Here is a 23,070-nt window from a genome sequence, read left to right as displayed (position 1 = left end):
TTAGAACAAGGTGTCCTGGTTCCCCGCCTTTCACCCTGTATTACCCCGATCTTAGCAGTGCCAAAGCCCGGATGCCCCGAGTGGCGCCTGGTGCAAGATTTAAGGGCAATTAATGACATAATCCCTCCTTTACATGCTGCTGTCCCCAACCCCGCAACCATTCTGGGCCAGATACCCACCACTGCACGGTGGTTCACCATTATAGAACACGCCTTCTTCTCCATACCCTTACATGAGGATTCACACTACTTATTCGCCTTCGCTTTCCAGGATCACCAATACACCTGGACCCGACTTCCCCAGGGCTTTAGAGACTCCCCCACTATTTTCTCACAGACCCTTTGTGGCCAAATGAAGGACCTCACCTTCCCTAAAAACTCAGCGCTTATCCAGTACGTTGATGACCTGCTTTTGGCTAGTGACACTCAGTACGCCTGTGAGGAGGACACAAACTATCTCCTCCATGCCCTACATTCCCTCTCTGGAACTCCTCTCTGAATAAAAACTGTTTCAGAGGTAATTTTGTGTCTCTGGTGTTTTTTCTCAACTGAGCAGGTTAATTATTTCAGGTTGACAAACGAATATTCAAGACAGAGTGAAAAATATGGAATATAAAGCAAGAATATTGTCAGATCATTCCACCTTGACAATGACAATGATAATGATGGATAAAGAGAAATCGATTTACAGATGGAGATTTAATTCAATATTATTAAAACGTCAAGATTTTTGTTATTTCATGAAAAAGCAGATTCAGTTTTTTTTAGATACAAATTTACATTCAGTTGATGATAAATTTATAGTATGGGAAGCAATGAAGGCATATCTGAGAGGCCAGATAATAAGTTATACTTCTAAAATTAAGAAGGAATATATGGTAGAAATAGATCAATTGGAAAAAGATTACAAAATTAGAAAAAGAATCTCAAAGATATATGACAGAAGAAAAACAAAGACAACTTGTTAACACGAAGTTACAATATAATACACTTCAGACATACCGAACAGAAAAAGCAATTATGAGAATTAAACAGAGATATTACGAACTAGGTGAAAGATCAAACAAGGTTCTTGTTTGGCAGTTAAAAACAGACCAGATTTCCAAAACGATAAATGCAATTAGAACAAGTGTAAATAAAATTACATAAACCTTTAGAAATTAATGAAACTTTTAAGAATTTTTATTCTGAACTGTATCAATCCGAATCACAAAATGATAATGTTGAGATAGAAAGGTTTTTATCACAAATAACTCTTCCAAAATTGAATTCGGAAGAACAGAAGGGATTAGATATGCCTTTTACATTAAAAAAGGTCGAAGAAGCTGTAGGATCACTTCAGAGTAATAAATCCCCAGGAGAAGATGGTTTTCCGCCCAAATTTTATAAAAAGTTTAAAGATTTATTAATTCCTCCTTTTATGGAGTTAATATACCAAGCGGAAAGAACACATAAACTTCCAGAATCTTTTTCGACAGCTATTTTAATAGTATTGCCAAAAAAAGATAGAGATCTTTTAAAGCCAACATCATATAGACCTATTTCTAAAAAATAATAGCAAAAATTATCTAATAGATTATCTAAATACTTACCAAAATTAATACATATGGATCAAACAGGATTTATTAAAAATAGACAATCGGCAGATAATGTAACTTGGTTACTTAGCATAATTCATTTGGCACAAAAGAGGGAGGAAATGAGTGTGGCAGTTGCCTTAGATGCAGAAAAAGCATTTGATAGATTGGAATGGGATTTTTTATTTAAGGTATTGGAAAAAGATGGATTAGGAGTATCTTTTATAAAATGGATTAAAACCTTAAATACTAATCCCAAAGCTAAAGTAGTGACAAATGGTCAAATTTCAACATCATTTCAGTTAACAAGGTCAACTAGACAAGGTTGTCCATTATCACCTGCTTTATTTGTATTAGCAATAGAACCATTAGCTGAATTAATTAGAACGGACCCAGATATTATGGGTTTCAGAGTTAACCAGGAGGAATGTAAGATTAGTTTATTTACTGACGATGTTTTGCTTTATTGAACAAACCCATTGTATTCGCTGCATAAATTATCTTCTAGATTGGAAGAACATAAGAAAATATCAGACTACAAAATAAATTGGGATAAAAGTGAAATTCTACCCCTTACTAAAGGAGATTACAGTCAATGTCGACTAATAACTCAATTTAGATGGCCGATAAATGGTATAAAATATTTAGGTATAAGAGTTGATAATGATATAAAGAATTTATATAAATTTTTTACCATTATTGAAAAAAATTCAAGATCTTGATAAATGGATTACATTACCAATAACATTAGTAGGCAGAGTAAATGCTGTAAAAATGAATATATTCCCTAGATTACAATATTTATTCCAAACACTACCAATACAATTATCGCAGAAGTTTTTTCAAGAGTTAAATAAATGTGTGAGGAAGTTCCTTTGGAAAGGTAAGATGTCAAGAATATCGTTGGAAAAATTGACATGGAAATTTGACCTAGGAGGGTTACAACTTCCAAACTTCAAGAATTATTATAAAGTAAATCAACTTAGATTTATTGCATCTTTTTTTGATGAAGATAAACCAGCATGGATTAGAATAGAATTAGATAAAATAGGAGAAAATATACCAGAAGATTTTATATATAAGTGGGAATCTAAATGGATACGGGAAAAGAAAGAATCCCCTATATTAAAACATTTGATTGATTTATGGGATAAGATAAATGTTGATGATGAGATAAAGAAATCTTTGTTAGCAAAGAGACCTTTAATTCAAAATAAACTTATTCCCTTTACAATGGATAATCAACCTTTATACAATTGGTTTCAAAAAGGGATTAGATATATAGGGGATTGTTTTGAAGAAGGTATATTAATGTCATTTGATCAATTAAAGAATAAATACAAAATATTAAACAACACTCTTTTTTGTTATTTCCAATTAAGGGCTTATTTAAGAGATAAATTGGGTCAAACAATGTTATTGCTGAAACCTAATGAAATAGAAACTTTAATTCAAAAAGGAAAAATTAAAAAATTTATTTATTGTATGTATAGTTTGATTCAAAAACAGGCAATTAAACAAGGAATTCATAAGTCAAGACAAAAATGGGAAACTGATTTGAATATTAAAATTGAAGAAACAAGTTGGTCAAGACGATGTCTTGACAGTATGACAAATACAACAAATGTCCGGTTAAGATTAGTGCAATATAATTTTTTACATCAATTATATATTACACCATAAAAAATAAATTAATTAAGCCCAAATTTATCTGATCAGTGTTTCCAATGTAATCAAGAAATTGGTACGTTTTTACACTCTACTTGGTCTTGTTTTAAAATTCAACCTTCTTGGACAAATTTAAGAGTTTTATTGGAACAAATTACTGGAACACAACTTCCACATAATCCAACATTATTTTTACTAGGTAATATTGAAGGGATAAAACCGAAATCCAAACTGAATAAAGATCAGAAAGTATTCATAAAAATTGCATTGGCAGTAGCCAAAAAGGCTATTGTAGTTACTTGGAAATCGGATTCATACTTAAGTATAGATCGTTGGAAGAATGAAATTTTCAGTTGCATTCCACTTGAAAAATTACTTATAACTTAAGAGATAAATATGAAATATTTCTCAAAATTTGGTGCCCTTATTTACAAAAGATAGGATTAAATATATAGGTGCTCCGAAGATAAAATTATTGGTTATTTGGGGAAAGAAATAAATATATATACTAAAGCTATTATGGACTCCATGGAGCTTGTGGGGATCTTCCGATATCCAGGCATTCTTTCTTTCTTTCTTTTTTCTTCTCTTTTTTTTATCTCTTTCTACAGGGATATGATAGGGGGGAGGAGCTAAGGGAAGGGGGGGAAGGGTTGATAATTTTTTTTCCTTCTGTAACCATTTGAAAATTAAATTTAAAAAATTTATTTTGAAAAAGTACACATGCAAGTACACACAACTGATGCTAGTTAGAAACTGTTCAGCAACTATCTACTGCCCCAATTAGGCGGCAGAGAGTCCCAAGCTAATGAAAGGAATCCTCAATTCTAGATTAGATTTTTAAGAGTTGTCCCAAGTAAGTGGCTGCTCTGATTAACCAATGGCCTAATTAACCAGAATGCACTGTATTTGTGTAAAATAAAAAGCAGAAATTCAGTTCCTTGCACTCACTCTGCCATTTAATAAGATTACAGCTGATCTTTTTACTGCAAGAGCACTATACCAACACCGTACTTCCTTTGTGTCCAAAAATCTATCAATCACACAGCTTCTAAAGCACTCTACAACTCTTACTGGCAAACTGGCAGAATAAGGGTAGGCCATTCAATTTTAGCTCAGTTTTGGGAAACATTTTGGAAAGATTTATCTGGGACATAATTAAGTCATTTGATAGAAAATTGATAACACACTTGAAGAGGATAATACAATGAATGTATGTACATTGACCTCCAAATGATTTGATGCAGGGGCACACAACAGGTTTACCAAAGTTGAAACATGGCATGAAACTGAGGATTGCTGTAGTTACGAATGTGCCACAACTCTGAAGGGCTGAAGGGTACAAAATCGCTCCCTCCTTTTTGAGAATCGCAAAATCGCTATTAATTCGAGTCTGGGACCCAGGAAATGAGAGAGAGACACGCAGAATCCTCAAGGTTTGGAATGTGTGCTGGCCTCAGCGAAACAAAAACCCCTGATAACAGCTATTGTCTCTTGGAGACGGAATTCTGTATTGAGTACTGTACTATTCATTGAAGACCCTCAGGGGATGACCAGAGTGGGCTGGTTGAGGGATTACATCATCCCAACCTGATTGACATCTGAGACCCCGTGAGTAAGGATAAAAGAGGGTCTGGGGAACAACCCCTTTAGACGCACCAGGAGAAACGCTAGAAATCCCCTGACAGCGTTTAATAGCAACAGCCGGTGGGGGGGCTCGTGTGCGTCCTTCCCTTGCCTGGGATTGGCGGCCTCACCACGGAAGAACGGCTTTAGCTAAAGCAGAGGCCACAAGTGAACGGCCACACCAACGGGACACCCGACGGATCAAAATCATAAAAGGAATTGGCAAGTTTCTCAAAATCTCTCTCTCGACTCCAACCAAGGCTGCAGCCTGCATGAACTGAGTGACTTTTATATTTCCATCGGACAATACATTTATCTCCTAGACAACGATAGAGCTTATTTCTTATTGATTAGTATTATACCCGCACTTTTAGATTTAGTATTGACGACATATATTATCTGTATGTTTGCACTGATATTATTTTTGTGTATTTTTACTAAAAAATACTGTTAAAAATAGTACCATCAGACTTCAACGGACCTCTCTATCTTTGCTGGTAAGTGACCCAGTTACAGGGTTCGTAACAAAGTGGGGGCCTCATCTCGAGATTTGATACCAAATTGGAGGGCCAGTGAATCGGGCTTTTAAGTCCAAACTTGGATCTGGTTGCGCGGGTAACCAGATGGGAAGCCAGCAAAGATGGACGTTGACGGATTTATAGAAAACCCGACTCTGGAGGCGCTAGAGGCTGCCACAAAGTCGGACTTGATAAATATTGCGAAAGGACTAAACCTCGCAGAGGTGAGGTTGTCGATGAAAAAGCGGGAGGTGCGGAGGGCCATTACTCAGTATTATATTGTGAAGAATGTGTTTTCTGCTGAGGTATTGGAAAATATCCCTGAAAAGGCACCAGCTAGTGGGACGGCTCAGTTAGAGTTGGAGAAATTAAGGTTGGAACATGAAATTAAGTTAAAGCAGCTAGAAGCAGCCGAAAAGGAAAAAGAAAGAGCCAACAAGCAAAGGGAGCATGCGCTCCAGCTCAAGGAGTTTGAGGTGAAGAGGGAGCAGGAAAGAGCTGAAAGGGAGTATGAAATTCAGTTAAAACAGCTGGAAGCAGCTGAAAAGGAGAAGGATGATACTAAGGTAGGAGGTGTTGTGGATAATGAGGTGGGTTTTCAAAGCTTGCAGGGAGATTTATGCCAGTTAGAAGAATGGGCTGAACGTTGGCAGATGGAGTTTAATGCTGAGAAGTGTGAGGTTCTACATTTTGGCAGGAATAATCCAAATAGAACATACAGGGTAAATGGTAGGGAATTCAGGAATGCAGAGGAACAGAGAGATCTAGGAATAACAGTGCATAGTTCCCTGAAGGTGGAGTCTCATGTAGATAGGGTGGTGAAGAAGGCTTTTGGAACGCTGGCCTTTATAAATCAAAGCATTGAGTACAGAAGTTGGAATGTAATGTTAAAATTGTACAAGGCATTGGTAAGGCCAAATTTAGAATATTGTGTGCAGTTCTGGTCACCGAATTATAGGAAAGATATCAATAAATTAGAGAGAGTGCAGAGACGATTTACTAGGATGTTACCTGGGTTTCAGCACTTAAGTTACAGAGAAAGATTGAACAAGTTAGGTCTCTATTCATTGGAGCATAGAAGGTTGAGGGGGGATTTGATTGAGGTATTTAAAATTTTGAGAGGGATAGATAAAGTTGACGTGAATAGGCTGTTTCCATTGAGAGTAGGGGAGATTCAAACGAGAGGACATGATTTGAGAGTTAGGGGGCAGGAGTTTAAGGGAAACACAAGGGGGTATTTCTTTACTCAGAGAGTGATAGCTGTGTGGAATGAGCTTCCTGTAGAAGTAGTAGAGGCCAGTTCAGTTGTGTCATTTAAGGTAAAATTGGATAGGTATATGGACAGGAAAGGAGTGGAGGGTTATGGGCTGAGTGCGGGCAGGTGGGAATAGGTGAGATTAAGAGTTCGGCACGGACTAGGAGGGCCGAGATGGCCTGTTTCCATGCTGTGATTGTTATATGGTTATATGGTTACATGAAAGGGCCGAGAAGGAGAGGGAGTATGAGGAGAAGAAGAAACAGAGGCAGCATGACTTGGACATGGAGAAGTTAAGGCAAGAGCAAAGAGCTCAAGGGTCAGACCGAGAGGAGCAGTTTAATGTTAGTTGGGAGTTTAGGTTAGTACCTCCGTTCGAGGAGACGGATGTTGATAGTTATTTCTTGCATTTTGAAAAGGTGGCAGTGAGTCAGAAGTGGCCCAAAGAGCAGTGGGTGGCGTTGTTACAAAGTGTGTTAAAAGGGAAGGCACAACTGGCATATGCGGCGTTGTCCATGGAGGAAGAGTCTGAGAATTATGAGAAAGTAAAGGAGGCCATTCTTCGGACCTACAAATTGGTACCTGAGGCCTATAGACAAAATTTCAGAAATTTAAAGAAAGGGTGGAATCAGACATATACAGAGTTTGCCTATGAGAAGGGTGTGCTCTTGGATCGTTGGTGTGCAGCAGAAATGGTGGAAGAAGATTTTTGGCATCTCAGGGAGTTAATTCGGATGATATCCTGATGTATTTGAATGAGAAGCCGAATAAGTCCATCTCCGAATTTGCTAGGTTCGCAGATGAATATGCCCTAACCCACAAGACAAAGTTTTCCTCGAATAAAAGTTACCAGAGAGACCGTGGGAACGGTAGAGAAAGCCCGCCGGCTGAGGCAGAGATCTCGCCGGGAGCTTGGGGTAAAATTAAGGAGGAGGAAAAGCAAGACGGCAGGAGAGGTCCTGGCTTGACCTGTTTTAATTGTGGAAAGGTGGGTCATATTGCATCTAAGTGCCTTACTCCGAGGAAGGAGACAGGAAAATGGAAAGCAGCAGTCACTACAGGATGTGTTGTGGTGATCAGTAAATTGACGCGAGAGCCCCAGGTAGACAGAGTACGAGAAGGGTCTGAGAATGTATTTCAGAAGGAACCGTGTCTGTAAAAGAGGGAGACACACCAGTTCCAGTGCGGATCTGGAGAGACACGGGAGCGGGAGCTGTCATTGATTAGCAGTAAGGTACTAGGTTTTGGTCGCAAGACTAGAGGTAGCTTTGAGAGGCATAGGAAAAGGGACAGAAGCGGTGCCCTTGCATAGGATCATTATAAATTGTGAGCTGGTATCTGGACCAGTTGAAATAGGGGTGCGATCAGAATTCCCGAGAAGTGACGTAGACGTCCTTCTGGGTAACGATTTAGCTGGTGGTGACGTTTGGTCGGCCATAGAGCTGAAGAGCCAGCCTGTAAGTGTTGAGGACCCACCCCTAGGTTCCAAGATCTATCCCGCATTTGCGATCACTCGCAGCATGTCAAGAAAGGCAGCTGAGAACGAGACCGGTTTAAATCTGGCCAGTATCGATTTGGCCGAGACATTTTTACTGACCCTGTACCAAGAGGAGTTAGAGGGTGGTAAAACGGAGAATAGGAAAGTGAAGGAGAGTAAGGGAGAGGAGGTAGACCTGCCCTTAGCCAGGAGGAAATTTATAGAGGCACGGAGTAAAGATGAGAAACAGATAAGGCTGTTAAAAGGTCCAGGGTTGGACATGGATGATCTGTCTGATTTGGCAGAACTGTTTGAAGAAGTTGAAAATTCTAAAGGTGTTCCCGATAATGAAATGAGGGCAGTCCTAGATGAAAAGGATGCCATTACCTTGAAGTAGTCTGCTGGGTTGGCAGATGAGGTTGTTTCAGCCCGCGGGGTTGAGTTTACTCCAGAAGGGAGTTGCCCAGAGAGTAACTGGGAGGATCAGGGGAATTTAGAATTTGAAAAGGGTACGGGTATTGAAAGCCTGGAAGAGGCAAATGTCCCATTTGAGTGTGTTCAAGATGTGGATGTACGTGGTACTGAACCTAGTAATGGAGCTCAGATAAAGTCTGAGGTATTTGATTCAGTTGAAAAGGAATGCAGTCCTTGTGGGTCAGATGGACTTGGTTCAGTGAAGAAAGGGTTAACCTTGGTAATAGTGGGAAGTGAGAATTCCCAGTTGTTCGTGTTCGAAGGTGTGTTAAAAGTTAGTGAGGAGATAAAAGGTGGTGAGGTGAATGTTATTATTGAAGGAAAAGGAAAGAGTGTAGTTCCTAAATTGAATGAAGAAAATTTAAAGTCTGGATTGATGTCAGAAGCAGCCACCAGGCTACAGAGACAATGGCTTGGTAAAATGATGCCTGCCAATCAATTACAGGTTGATTTGGAATGTAAAGGTGCCCCACACGCTATTGTTATTCAAGAGTGTGCTGTGAAGAGGCAGAATTTGAAATGCTGTTTGGACCAAGAGTTTAAACTGAAAACTAATAGCATGAAGGGTCCTGAAGAGAAAACTGGCAACTTGCTTAAAATTAAAGAATTGTGTGGAAATTCAGAAAATGGTCTAAGTTTGGAACACATTGTTGAGAAAATAACTCCTATGAAAGGAGCATGCAAAAGCTTATTCCACACTAGTATACAAGTTAACCATGTGGGAGTTAACTAGAAAAGGGGCGAGGGTTGACGGGATGCCATTTTAAATAACAGGATCCGGTTTTAAGGGATTTCGACAAAGCATGTGAATAATAAAGACAACCCCCATGGAAGGTTGACTGTTAAGTTTGAAAGTAACATAAAGATTAGTATTTGCATGAACTTTTGTAGTATACACGTAAGCTAAGATCACAACTCTTTAGTTTTTGTTTGCTGAAGAAAAGGAAAATAAAAATAGGTGGTTATTAAATTGGAGTCTGATGCTACAAGACTTTATTAAGGTACAAGATGTTAAGATATTAAAGGAAGTGACAATGTAATCGTTAACTGTTTAGATGCTGAATTGAATGTATAACTGTATTACTCTGTAGTGAAAAAAAAACTCTTCTGTATTGTGTTAGATTCTAAAATCCTGTAAGACTCTGTATTAATTCATTTTTACTGATGGTAAAAATCTTTGAAGGAAGGGGGTGTTACGAATTTGCCACAACTCTGAGAGGCCGAAGGGTACAAAATCGCTCCCTCCTTTTTGAGAATCGCAAAATCGCTATTAATTCGAGTCTGGGACCCAGGAAATGAGAGAGAGACACGCAGAATCCTCAAGGTTTGGAATGTGTGCTGGCCTCAGCGAAACAAAAACCCCTGATAACGACTATTGTCTCTTGGAGACAGAATTCTGTATTGAGTACTGTACTATTCATTGAAGACCCTCAGGGGATGACCAGAGTGGGCTGGTTGAGGGATTACATCATCCCAACCTGATTGACATCTGAGACCCCGTGAGTAAGGATAAAAGAGGGTCTGGGGAACAACCCCTTTAGATGCACCAGGAGAAACGCTAGAAATCCCCTGACAGCATTTAATAGCAACAGCTGGTGGGGGGCTCGTGTGCGTCCTTCCCTTGCCTGGGATTGGCGGCCTCACCACAGAAGAACGGCTTTAGCTAAAGGAGAGGCCACAAGTGAACGGCCACACCAACGGGACACCCGACGGATCAAAATCATAAAAGGAATTGGCAAGTTTCTCAAAATCTCTCTCTCGACTCCAACCAAGGCTGCAGCCTGCATGAACTGAGTGACTTTTATATTTCCATCGGACAATACATTTATCCCCTAGACAACGATAGAGCTTATTTCTTATTGATTAGTATTATACCCGCACTTTTAGATTTAGTATTGACATCGTATATTATCTGTATGTTTGCATTGATATTATTTTTGTGTATTTTTACTAATAAATACTGTTAAAAATAGTACCATCAGACTTCAACGGACCTCTCTATCTTTGCTGGTAAGACACCCAGTTACGGGGTTCATAACACTGTGAACTGCCAAGAAATGGGTGAGAAGATGAAAAGTGGCTCAAAATATAAACAAACTGGTGGAATAGCAGACCAAACAATTTTTAACGCAGAGAAGTACGAGTACGATGACATTTGATAGGAAGAATGAGAGGCAAATTAAATGATACTGTTCTAAAATGGGTACAGAAGCAGAGCTCCATCCATGCACAAAGCATTGAAACTGCCACAACAGGTGTAGAGAACAGTTAATAAGGCATTCTGGACTTTATCAACTGAGGAAAAGAGAAGCCATGTTGAACTTTTATAAAACATTATTTGGTCTTCATCTGAAGAGAATTTGTTCAGCTCAGGTGCCATATCATCAGAGATGTGTAACCATGAGAGGGGGCCCAGAAAAGATTAACAAAGATGCTTCCTAGGATGAGAGACTGCATTTACAAGAGGAGATTAGAAAGACTGTAAATATGAGAAGGATGAGGAGAGTCTTGATGAAACTATCTCATGAGGTTGTCTGGATCTTGTGGGTAGTGATAGATTGTTCCCTCTGGTGAGCATCTTAAAGGATAGAGATTACAAAACAATTAATAGCAACATGAGGAAATACTTTATTTTATGCAGTGTGTGGCTGGAATCCAAAATCTGCTGTGTGCACATTCTTTCTCAGCCTCAAGAAGAAGCAAGTTCTTTCTCAGCCTCAAGAGGGAATTTCTTAAATATACAGTATTGTACCCTAGATTTTGTATACAAATTTTGTTTTAGATGTTTATTTTTTGTCTTCTGCATTAGTGTGTCAGTAGAAAAGAGCAAGTTTTAAATTTACATTCTTTTTCCAAAAAATTAAATGTTAGAGAAATTTTTTGTATTTCATTAAATAAAGTATCATATTAAGTAACAGTCCACTTTTCAAATAAAAACATGATTACTTTGTAAATATAGAGCCCAGTGCATAATAAAGCAAAGATAACAAGTAGGTGCAAATGTTCAATAACATAATGAGTTGAATGAACTAAACTGATTAACTGAAACATAAAGGAATATAGGGTTATGATTGGGGATGTAGATTTTCAGTAGAAAAAACTCAAACTGTATTTTTCACCAGTAAAAGAATTGAGGTTGGGAAGAAGTTAAGGATGTATGGGATTGAATTAGAAAGGGTTGGGTCATTTAAATTTCTGTGAGTTCTATTTGATTCACGATTAACATGGGCAGACCATATCAGGAAAGTCGAGGAGAAATGTAAAAAAGTAATAAACGTGATGAGATGTTTGACTGGTAAGGAATGGGGAGCGAGTTGTTCAGTGTTGAAGAGGATGTATGTGGCTTTAGTAAGATCTGAGTTGGACTACGGAAATATAGCATATGGATCAGCAGCTGGGTCTCTTATAAGGAAACTGGATGTGATTCAGGCTCAGGTTTTGAGAGTGTGCAGTGGGGCTTTTAAAACATCAACAGCATCAGCCCTGCAGGTAGAAAAGGGAGTAATGCCTTTCAAACTAAGAAGGATGTAATTGATGGCAAACTACTGGACTAAGTAGGGCACAATGATTCTCACCCTGCAAAGGGAGTGTTGCAGGAGTCCTGGGAAAATGGGAGGTTTCAGAGGGATAACTTTAGTCGGGTAGGGAATGATATTGCTAAAGAATGTGGAGTGTTTGATCTAAGGATAAGTCCTTCAGTAGTTTATCCGGTTGTAGCTCCATGGAAGCTTGTATGACCTGATATAGACTGGCATTTGTTAGAGGTAAAAAGGAAAGGAAAATATAAAACTGATTTGGTAAGTGCATTTAACTGTCATGTGATGGAAAAGTATAGTGATTATACTCAGATAAAATTTCTATGGATGGTGCTAAGGAACCTGAAACAGGAATGAAAGGGTTTGGGGTGGCTATACCAGCAAAAGAAATTGCTATCAGCAGAAGAACATCTAATAAGTTAGGGGTGTATACAGTACAGATGATGGCAGTGTTGGTTGCGTTCCGATGGGTGGAGAAAGCCAGACAAGTCAAAGCATTGATATACTCAGATTCATCCTCAGTTCTAGCAAGTTTAAGGTCTTTTCACTCAGTCGGCAAGATGTACTTTATGAAATCCTTCAGTTAGTCACAAGAATTGCAAATCAGGGAGATCAGGTAAAATTTCTATGGGTTCCAGCACATGTAGGGGTGAAGGGGAATGAGAGGGTGGATGAGTTGGGAAAGAGGGCGTTAAAGAAAGAAAACATAGAAATGCACATTAGTATCAGTGAAGCAGAGGCTAAGTGTATAATCTGGGGAAAAAACAACCAAAAGTGGCAAGAAAGATGGGACAGGGAGGGGAAAGAGAGGCATTTATATCGAATACAAAAGTGTGTAACAGGTACTAGGGTAGGCAGTGGATACAGAAGAGAGGAAACTGTGTGGACCTAGGTTAAGGCTGGGGCACTGTGCACTAAAAAAAATATTGAAAATGATAGGGAAACACCAGACAGGATTGTGTGAGGAATGGCAGGAAGAGGAGTCAGTAGAACATGTAGTTCTGAGCAGCAGGAAGGATGGGATACAGAGAGAGATGATGAGAATTAATCTAAGGAAATTGGGGGAGAAGGAATTCACATTAAAAGGGCTGCTGGGAATGGGTGAGAGAGCACAAGTTAGGGTACTTTTAGCTTTCTTAAGGGGTACAGGGGTTTTTTATAGGATATGATGGATAAACAGGAATGGGGTACTAGGATGGCCAAAGACGGGAGGATAAAGTGTAGGTTAGGGTATGTGTGTATGTGCGATTGGGTGAAGGGATTTAGAATGTGAATCTATCGCACACTCCAAAGCAGAAGGTGGCGGTAATGCACCATTAAGCTGGATGGCAACTGCCGTAAAACAAGACGGGTGGGGGGGGGGGGGGGGAGTGGGAGTGGGAGTGAGAGTGAGAGAGAGAATCAAACTAGCAAAAAGACAACCAAACAAAAAGGTGAGGGTGTGGCAGATGTGGCAGTTTAACCTTCTAATCATAAGACCATAAGCTATAGGAGCAGAATTAGGCCATTTGGCCCATGGAATCTGCTGCACCATTTCATCATGGCAGATCCACTTTCCTCTCAGCCCCAATCTCCTGCCTTCTCCCTGTATCCCTTCATACCCTGACCAATCAAGAATCCATCAACCTCTGCCTTAAATATACATTAAAGACTTGGCCTCTGCAGCTGTCTGCGGCAAAGAATTCCAGATTTACTCCTCTCTGGAAAAAGAAATTCCTCCTCATATCCGTTCCAAAAAGATACTCCTCTATTGTGTGTCCACTAGTCTCAGTCTCTCCTACCACAGGAAACATCCTCTCCACATCAACTCTCTCAAGGCCTTTCACCATTCATAGAAACATAGAAAACCTACAGCACGATACAGGCCCTTCGGCCCACAAGGCTGTGCCGAACATGTCCCTAACCTAGAAATTACTAGGCTTATCTGTAGCACTCTATTTTTTTTTTAGCTCCATGTACCTATCCAAGGGTCTCTTAAAAGACCCTATCATATCCGCCTCCACCACCTTTGCCGACAGCCCATTCCACACACTCACCACTCTCTGAGTAAAAAACTTACCCTTGACATCTCCTCTGTACCTACTCCCCAGCACCTTAAACCTGTGTCCTCTTGTGGCAACCATTTCAGCCCTGGGAAAAAGCCTCTGACTATCCACACAATCAACACCTCTCAAAATCTTATACACCTCTATCAGGTCACCTCTCATCCTCTGTCACTCCAAGGAGGAAAGGCCGAGTTCACTCAATCTATCCTCATAAGACATGCTCCCCAATCCAGGCAACAATAGCTTTCAATTCAATAGCTTTCAATGAGGTCACCCTCATTCTTCTGAATTATTGTGAACACAGACCCAGAGTCATCAAACGCTCTACATATGACAAGCCAGTCAACCCAGAAATTAGTTTCCTGAACCTCTTTTCAACCCTCTCCAGTTTCAGCACATCCTTTTTAAGGTAAGGGGACAAAAACAGCTCACGATACTCCAAGTGAGGCCTCACCAGTGCTTTATAAAGTCTCATCATTACATACCCGCTTTTATATTCTAGTCCTTTTGAAAAGAATGCTAACATTGCATTTGCCTTCCTCACCACAGATTCAACCTGCAAATTAACCTTTAGGGAAACCTGCACAAGCACTCCCAAGTCCCAGTGTGCCTCAGTTTTTTGTATTTTCTCTCCATTTAAAGAAGTAGTCTACCCTTTCATTTTACTACCAAAGTGCATGACCATACATTTCCCAACACTGTATTCCATCTGCCAGTTCTTCGTCCATTCTCCTAATATGTCTAAGTCCTTCTGTAGCCTCTCTGCTTCCTCAAAACTACCTGCCCCTCCACCGATCTTCACATCATCTACAAACTTTGCAAAAGGCCATCAAATCTATCATCCAAATCATTGACATTTATAGTAAACAGAATCGGTCCCAACACAGACCCCTGTGAAACACCACTAGTCACTGGCAGCCAACCAGAAAAGGCTCCCTTTATTCCCACTCTTTTGCCTCCTGCCAATCAGGCACTGCTTTATCCATGCTAGAATCATGGGCTTGTTGCTTGTTAAGCAGCCTCATGCATGGCACCTTATCAAAGGCCTTCTGAAAATCCAAGAACACAACATCAAAAATTCTCCTTTGTCAATTCTGTTTGTTATCTTTTCAAAGAATTCCAACAGGCAAGATTTTCCCTTGCGGAAACCATGTTGATTACAACCTATTTTATCATGTGCTTCCAAGTACCATGAGAACTCTCCTTAATAATCAACCCCAACATCTGCCCATCCACAATCAATTATTACACCATGGCGAGAGTGAGCACAGCAACAAGACACATCCTGCATCAGCAACGTCTCTCCTACGCAGAAATTTCACAGCATACTGGAGTTTCAAGATGTGCTGTCGAAGTTCTTCTGAAGAAGTACAAAGAAACAGGCAAGGTTGAGGACAAAAAATGTAGTGGTCGGCCACAAAAACTGAGCGCAGGAGACGAAAGATGTATCAAACCGACATGGCTTCTAAATCAGAATAAGTCCAGTACTATCATCTCTGAACTCACAGAAACCATTGGAATCCAAGTACATCCCTCTAAAACCCTGAGAAGTCTTGTCAGAAGTGGTCTTCATGGAACAGATACTGCCAAAAAGCCATTTCTACGAAGTGAAAACAAAGCCAAGAGACTCACCTATGCATAAAGTCACAAGGACTGGGGTGCTGAACAACAGCAGCAAGTGCTCCAAGTTGACGAGTAAATATTTGAAATTTTTAGCTCAAACAGGTGGCAGTTTGTCTGTAGAAGAGCAGGAAAGCGCAACACAGATGAATGTCTGCAACCAATAGTGAAGTACAGCAGTGGTTCCCTGCAGGTTTGGCGCTGCACTTCTGTGAACGGAGTTGGTGATCTGGTTAGAATGAATGCAATCCTCAATGCTGAGAAGTACAAGCAGATTCTCATCCATCGCGCAATACTACCAAGGAGGCGTGTCTGATTGGTCCTAACATCATTCTGCAGCAGGACAATGGCCCCAAACACATGTCCAAGGTCAGAATGGACTACCTTCAGCAAAAGGAAAAGAAAGGAATTCTGCAACGGAAGGTATGACCTCCACAGAATGCTGCTCTCAACATCATCAATGCTGTCTGTGTTTACCTGGAGAAACAGAAGCAAACAGGACACTAGAAGTCTGCAGAACTGTAGCAAGTTCTCCAAGGTGCTTGTAACAGCCTACCAGCTGATTTTTTAAAAATAAAACTGCGTGACGGTGTACCTAAGAGAAATGAAGCTGTTTTAAAGGTAAGGAGTGGACCTACCAAATATTGATTTGATTTTGTTTTTTTTTACTGTTTGCTGCTTATAATATTTTTTGATAATTAGAAAGTTTTCATTATTTTTGAAAGCAAATTCATTTTACAGAATGTTTTTACATGTGCCTAAGTCTTTTGCACAGTACTGTATGCAGAAGAAATCAATATAAAGCCACAGACAAAGGAAAAAGGGGATAGAACAATTAAATTGCTCCATTAGAGTGCAGGCTCAAACAAGATGGAAGGAATTCACCCTTTTGGGTGCTGTTAACTATTCTATGATGTTATATTTTGTAGATGATAAATAAAAAAGGTACAAAACTAAAATGGCGACTGTGTCAGTCAACTCATTAAAAATTATAGTATTCTGACAAGCTTCATCACGGAAGCAGAAAGCAAATAGATAATAACAATAATAAAATAAAAAATAATAATAAATAAGTAAATCAATTACATATATTCAATAGATTTTTTAAAATGTGCAAAAACAAAAATACTGTATATTAAAAAAGTAAGGTAGTGTCCAAAGCTTCAAAGTCCATTTAGGAATCGGATGGCAGAGGGGAAGAAGCTGTTCCTGAATTGCTGAGTGTGTGCCTTCAGGCTTCTGTAGCTACTACCTGACGGTAACAGTGAGAAAAGGGCATGCCTTGGGTGCTGGAGGTCCTTAGTAATGGACACTGCCTTTCTGAGACACCGTCCTCTAAAGATGTCCTGGGTACTTTGTAGGCTGTGCCCAAGGTGGAGATGACCAGATTTACAACTTTCTGCAGCTTCTTTTGGTCCTGTGCAGTAGCCCCTCCATACCAGACAGTGATGCAGCCTGTCAGAATGCTCTCCACGGTACAACTATAGAAATTTTGAGTGTATTTGTTGACATGCCAAATCTCTTCAAACTCCTAATAAAGTAATGTAAGACCAGTCAAAAATAAGACAATTATATAGTTTACAACTACATTCTTTTGTTATGCTCTCAGGGCTTAGAGTGCAACAAAACTTCAGATTAATCTTTACTTGAAATACCAAGTGCCCTTGGTAGCAGAATAGCGCGATAAAAGAAACTTGAAATGAGGACAAGTAACAGGGCAGCTAGGCATTGCTGGAATGCACACAAACGATGTGCACATGCAACTGTGCCAACAGAGAATTATAAAATATAACAAGCATTTAAGCCGATAAAACTCTTTGTACAATATGTAGTCACTAAATCCCCAAATTGCTAATAATCCTTCAGATATAAAACTAAAGGCCAGATTTTTATTATTTCCGTCAATGCAATATGGAGATCATTGATTGTTTTAATTATGACATACTCAATAAATGACAAGAAAAGATAAAAGCCATCGCTTTCTGAGCTCACAATTTCAAAATCAAATATTTACAACTTTTAAATCATGGATGTGATAACATTGTTAATCACAAAGGTTAAAAAGGACACAACAGAAAAATGAAAGATTACATGTTGTGCTTGGACCAAAAAGAATGTGAAAGTCACATGATAATCAACCTTAATTACAGCAGATGGACCCAAAAAAATAACAGTATGGGTAGCCTAGCCTGCCCTGCATTCAATACGAGTATGGCCTATCCTTGCAGTCCTCAACTTCTCTGTGCCATTTCTCCATACCCCTTCGATTCACTCCTCGACCTATCAAATATTTATTGACCTCTAATTTAAATACTTCTGATAATCCAGTTTCCACTATCTACTGGTGATAATCAAGTTTCCACTATCTGCTGGTGCCACTCTCTATGGGGAGTAATTTGATATAACTCAGTTCTAAATGGCCGGCCCTTTATCTTGCAGTTATGATGCTTTTATCAAGACTTTACCACTTGTAAGAACATCCCAACATCTACTCCTGGTGTATCTCGGGCCATTCTAAGGCTCAGCCTCAGCCATTCCTTATGTTTTGATGTATAGAATCACACATGATTTGCACAATGACACCTAACCAGAGCACTTTTACAAACTGGACTTAAATTTGAGCCTTACTGGTTATGATAACATCATGCTGAAAGATGTGCCATCTGGACTCTCCTTTGAAAAAAAAAGATAGCTAGAAACTGTAATTCCTTTCTGCATGCAGTAACTGTTTACTGCATCATCGTCCAAGTTGGGGGGGGGGCACAAAAATCTGAGAAACTAGAAAAATTTACTTTACAAAATAAATCACAAGGATTGCTTGCACCGTGACTGTTTTGTTAAGACCAGACCCATGCAGTTCCCACATGCAGCTGCCAGCAGAGATCGCAGTTGACAAGTCCTAGTTGCTAGAAATCAAAGAAAGCTGTCTCAGACTTAAAGATCTTTCTCCACGACACCTGAAGTATAACAGCGTAAAAGACTGCCATAGAGTCAATGAAAACATGGAAGGAGGGGAAGTCATGCCTTCAGTGTGTAGGACCACACCATCACCCCTCAGCTATTCTCAACATTGATCAACACCTGTGACAAAAGTGGTGCCAACCATTGTGAGACTTGGGCTCATCACTCTGCAGAGACCACAGCATGCACTGCGATGGATACCAGTATGAGGAACTCCGCACTGATATGTGAAATATGCAAAGCATTGAAAAGTCATTCAGATACAGACAGCTGCAGTTCCAGGACCGACCGAGAAGCCTTCAATTTACATCTCCCTGCCTAAATGCTGCAGAATTTGCTCCTTATTAGACCAGTAGCTGATAAACAAGCATTGCTCAATATCATTGCAATCTCTGTCCTGTGTGAATCACCTGGAGAAACCTGCACTACACTTGGATGAACTGTGCCCAGAAGTACACAGTCTAAGTTGCCAAGAGGGGAGATTTACACCATATATGAATTTTTAAAATGCTTCTATGCGGTGTTTGTGTATTAAAAAGGCATCGATAGAACCAATTTCCAGGCTAATTATTCAGATTCGTGTCCCAGAATATGCAACACTGAAGCATTTTACTGCTATATGTACAAAGCAAAACAACCAGTTTGCACACAGGAAACTCTCACAGCCTATAATGTGATAATGATCTCATTTACTGATGTTATTTGTTGAATCAGTACTGCTTGGAATGTCAAGAAATAACTGCTGTTGTACTTCAAAATAAAGCTGCAAATTGATTTTCAAGTACGTGTCGGCTAATCACACTGCAGATATGATTGGCAAATCAAAAGCAATGCTTGATTACAGTCCAAACTGAAACATTTTGCCCATCTACACTAATCCCATCCATTCACATTAAGACTGCATCCTATGCTCATCTATTTAAGCACCTAATGTAAACACCATTTTTTAAAATGTGGTAATTACGCCACTGGAGATGTTATAATGTGATACTGTGTAAAAATATTGACTCCAAAATCCCCTTTTAAATATGCTACCTCTTAGCTTAAAGCTATGTCTTCTTGTTTTGATAACAGGTTCTATCTACTTTATCAATATCTGTCATCTTCATTCTCATTGAAAGGTGGGAACCCCTGGCCTAAGCTCACTCAATACAGATTGCCTCAATTCTCTTTGACAGGGTCTTAGAGAGACAAACATGGGAATGAGTATACAGCAATCCAAACCAATCCGACACAAACTCTACCTGCTCCACTCATGAAAGAACATGCCGATCTTGGATCAATTTCTCTGATCACCTCAGAATCTTGAGAATTCGAGTTAAAAACAAGTCATCTGCACAGGATCAAAAGTGGATGCAGAGGATTGTCAGCTCAGCCAGTTCCTTTGGGGATACAAGTCCCAACAATATTGAGGACATCTTCAAATGCCAGTGCCTCAAGAAGACAACATCCATCATTAAGGATCCTCACCACCCAAGACATGCCTTTTCTCATTACTACCATCAAGCAGCCTAAAGACCCTATGTTTTTTTTAGGAACAGCTAATGTTTTAGAAACAATTTCTTCCCCTCTGCCAACAGATTTGTGAATGGTTCATGAATGCCACCTCACTATTCTTCTTTTGCACTTTTTTTTATATATTATTCTCATTGCCTGATTAAAACAACCAGCACGATCAAAGACCTCACCCACCTCAGACATTTCCTCTTCCTCCTTCTCCAAATGGGGCAGGAGATAGAAAAACCTGACAGATTTGACCTCACAATCTTATTATGTTCTTGCACTTGATCATTTACCTGCACTGAACTTTTTCAGTCACTTTTACACTTTATATGCATTGTTATTGTTTTACCTTATTCTAGTTCAATGCATTGTTGCAGCAATGATTTGACCTGTCTGGACAGTACACAAGACAAGCTTTTCACTGTTTCTTGAGACACTTGATAACAATGAACCAATACCACAAGTCCCAGCAACATCCTTGTGAATTTTCTCCATACTCCATCAAGCTTATTTATTCTGTTCCTGAGGAGAGGGGACCCGAACTGCAGACACAACACCCTAAATTTAGCTTCACCAACATTGTATATAACTTCACACAAAAATACAACTGCAGATGCTGTGGATCAAAGAATACGTACACAACACTGGAAGAACTCAGCAGGTCAGGCAGCATCCGTTCTTCCAGCATTGTGTACGTACTCTTGTATATAACTTCAACACATCTTCCTAACTCCTGTACTCAATGCCTTAAAATATGAAGTCCAATGTGCTAAAAGCACTCATTATAACCTGAGATAGTTGTGTCTATCCACCTGTGATGCCACTTTCAAGGAAATATAGTTATGTATTCACAGGTCCCTTTGCTCTATGGTGAACCTCAGTCCTACCATTCATTCCTACCCTGGTTTATTCTCCCAAAATGAAACACCTCATATTTGTATGCATCAGATTCTATCGGCCATTTTTCAACCCATTTTCCCATCTGGTCCAGATCTCACTGCAAGCTTTGATAGCCTTTCTCGAAGAAGTTTACAGGACACAAAAGATTTCCTTTGTTGTGCTGTATTTCATTATACCCTCCAATTAGTAAACACTAATGTATATGATCTTTCTATTTGCATTTTAAATATTCATAGTATGCATATTACACTCAAAAAAAATTCAAAGTGCCGCACAATTTTCAGGTTCTGTAAGAGTTTCTTGCTCAGAACAATGGTTGGTCTGCGCAATTGTAAAAAAAAATTGGAGGGAATGCTGCTTTCAAATACGCCCCCAAACCTAGCAGCATTCAAAAATTTGCTGATCCAGTTTACCATACTATCACCTAAATAATTAATATAGATGCTCAATAGACAAATAAAAGTTGGAAAGATATTCCCTTTTGGAAACACTACCCAGAGTTGGTAAATTATCAGAAACCCTTGAACCTACTTAAACCTACCACCAACTCCAAAGCTCTCAACAGCGTACATTCAAATCCTATTACAGATGCCCAGACACATCTTAGCTCCATCAATAGTCGAACGTTGTCTAAACAGGGTCAACATTTTTACAGCCCGAAAACAAGCCACTAACGGGCTGTCCCACCCGTTACCCGGACTACCTCCAGTAACCAGATCATCGGACCCCACCCCGTTGACCCTCATCTATCCCAGTTGCACATCTATTAATCACCCTCGCTGTTAACCCCCCAGCCCTACCCCGATAGTCCTATCACCCACCAACTCTCTGACCATTACTTATCCTGTACCACCCCAGTTCACTGTTATTCCGACCCACAACTGATACCTGGACCGTTCCCTTCCCCGTCGCCCACCCTGCCGACCGTTCCCTCCCTCATCAACCACCCGGCCGTCCGTTCGCTGAACCCTTCACCTACTCCGCTCACCGTTCCCATCTCCACCACCCAGCCCGCCGACCGTTCCCTCCCCCCCGTCACCCACCCTGACGATCGATCGATCGATCGCTTTCCCCGTCACCCACCCTGACAACCGCTCCCTCCCTCGTCCTCCACCCGGCTGTCCATTCCCTCCCTTTTCAGCCGCCCCGCCGACCACCGCTCCTGGTCCCACCACTGCTCTTGTCTCCCTTCCTCACCTCCCCTCAAAACGACATCCTGCAAACTCATCCGGGCTGCACAGCCGCGAAAGGTGAAAGGTCAGCTTTGGAAAGCTTGGGACCCGGCTGCGCATGTGCGGGGCCGGCGCCAACCGCACTGCGCATGCTCTTTCCTTGACATTCTCTCTCGGTGCGTCTTCTGGCCGAATTTCCTGTAAGTTTTCGAATAGTGACACCTGCAAACCGGAGATTTAAATGCCGGCTCGGAGTAGTCCACCATTAGTAAAGCTAGTATCAATTGCTCTCCTTTTGCTTTGTGTCTGGTAAAAGTTGAGGGAAGTTACAGAAGTGTTCGAGAAGTTAAAACCCAATCAGTTAAGGTAAAAGGGGTAACCTGCGACAAGAGGAAGACGAGAAGGGAAGCGGCAAACCGAAGGAACAGAAGCGGGACACAGTCATGATTATTGGAAGACTTCATCTGAGGAGAGGAGTGAGGTGTAAGGCAGAAGACTGCAATGCAGATTACAAATGCTGGAGTCTGAAGCCAACAAACAATCTGTCAGAGGAATTCAGCACTTTGAACTGCATCTGCGGAGGGAAAGAAATTCTGAAATTCTCGACCCTAAACGCCAACAATTTATTTCCCCCACACATGCTGCTGGACCTGCTGAGATCCTCTCCATAACTGTTTGTTAATGGAAATAGGTTAAACAGATAAGGATTATAAGACCATAGATACTGGAGCAGAATTGG

The 23,070-nt window shown here is 40.2% G+C and overlaps 1 protein-coding gene across 2 annotated transcripts in view; it reads right to left on the bottom strand.

The window, feature by feature from the left end:
• Positions 1-22,435, bottom strand: part of wdr37 (WD repeat domain 37) — a 130,777-nt gene extending 108,342 nt beyond the window's left edge. For both annotated transcript variants that reach the window (XM_059971910.1, XM_059971911.1), the window contains exon 1: positions 22,357-22,435. The gene's annotated coding sequence lies outside the window, so the exon portion shown is untranslated. The remainder of the gene's footprint in view (positions 1-22,356) is intronic.
• Positions 22,436-23,070: the final 635 nt, after the last annotated feature.

Source organism: Hypanus sabinus, chromosome 6 (assembly GCF_030144855.1).
Source record: "Hypanus sabinus isolate sHypSab1 chromosome 6, sHypSab1.hap1, whole genome shotgun sequence".
NCBI lineage: Eukaryota > Metazoa > Chordata > Chondrichthyes > Myliobatiformes > Dasyatidae > Hypanus > Hypanus sabinus.
Note: the sequence above shows the minus strand (reverse complement) of the source record. Positions and strands in the feature narration are given on the sequence as shown.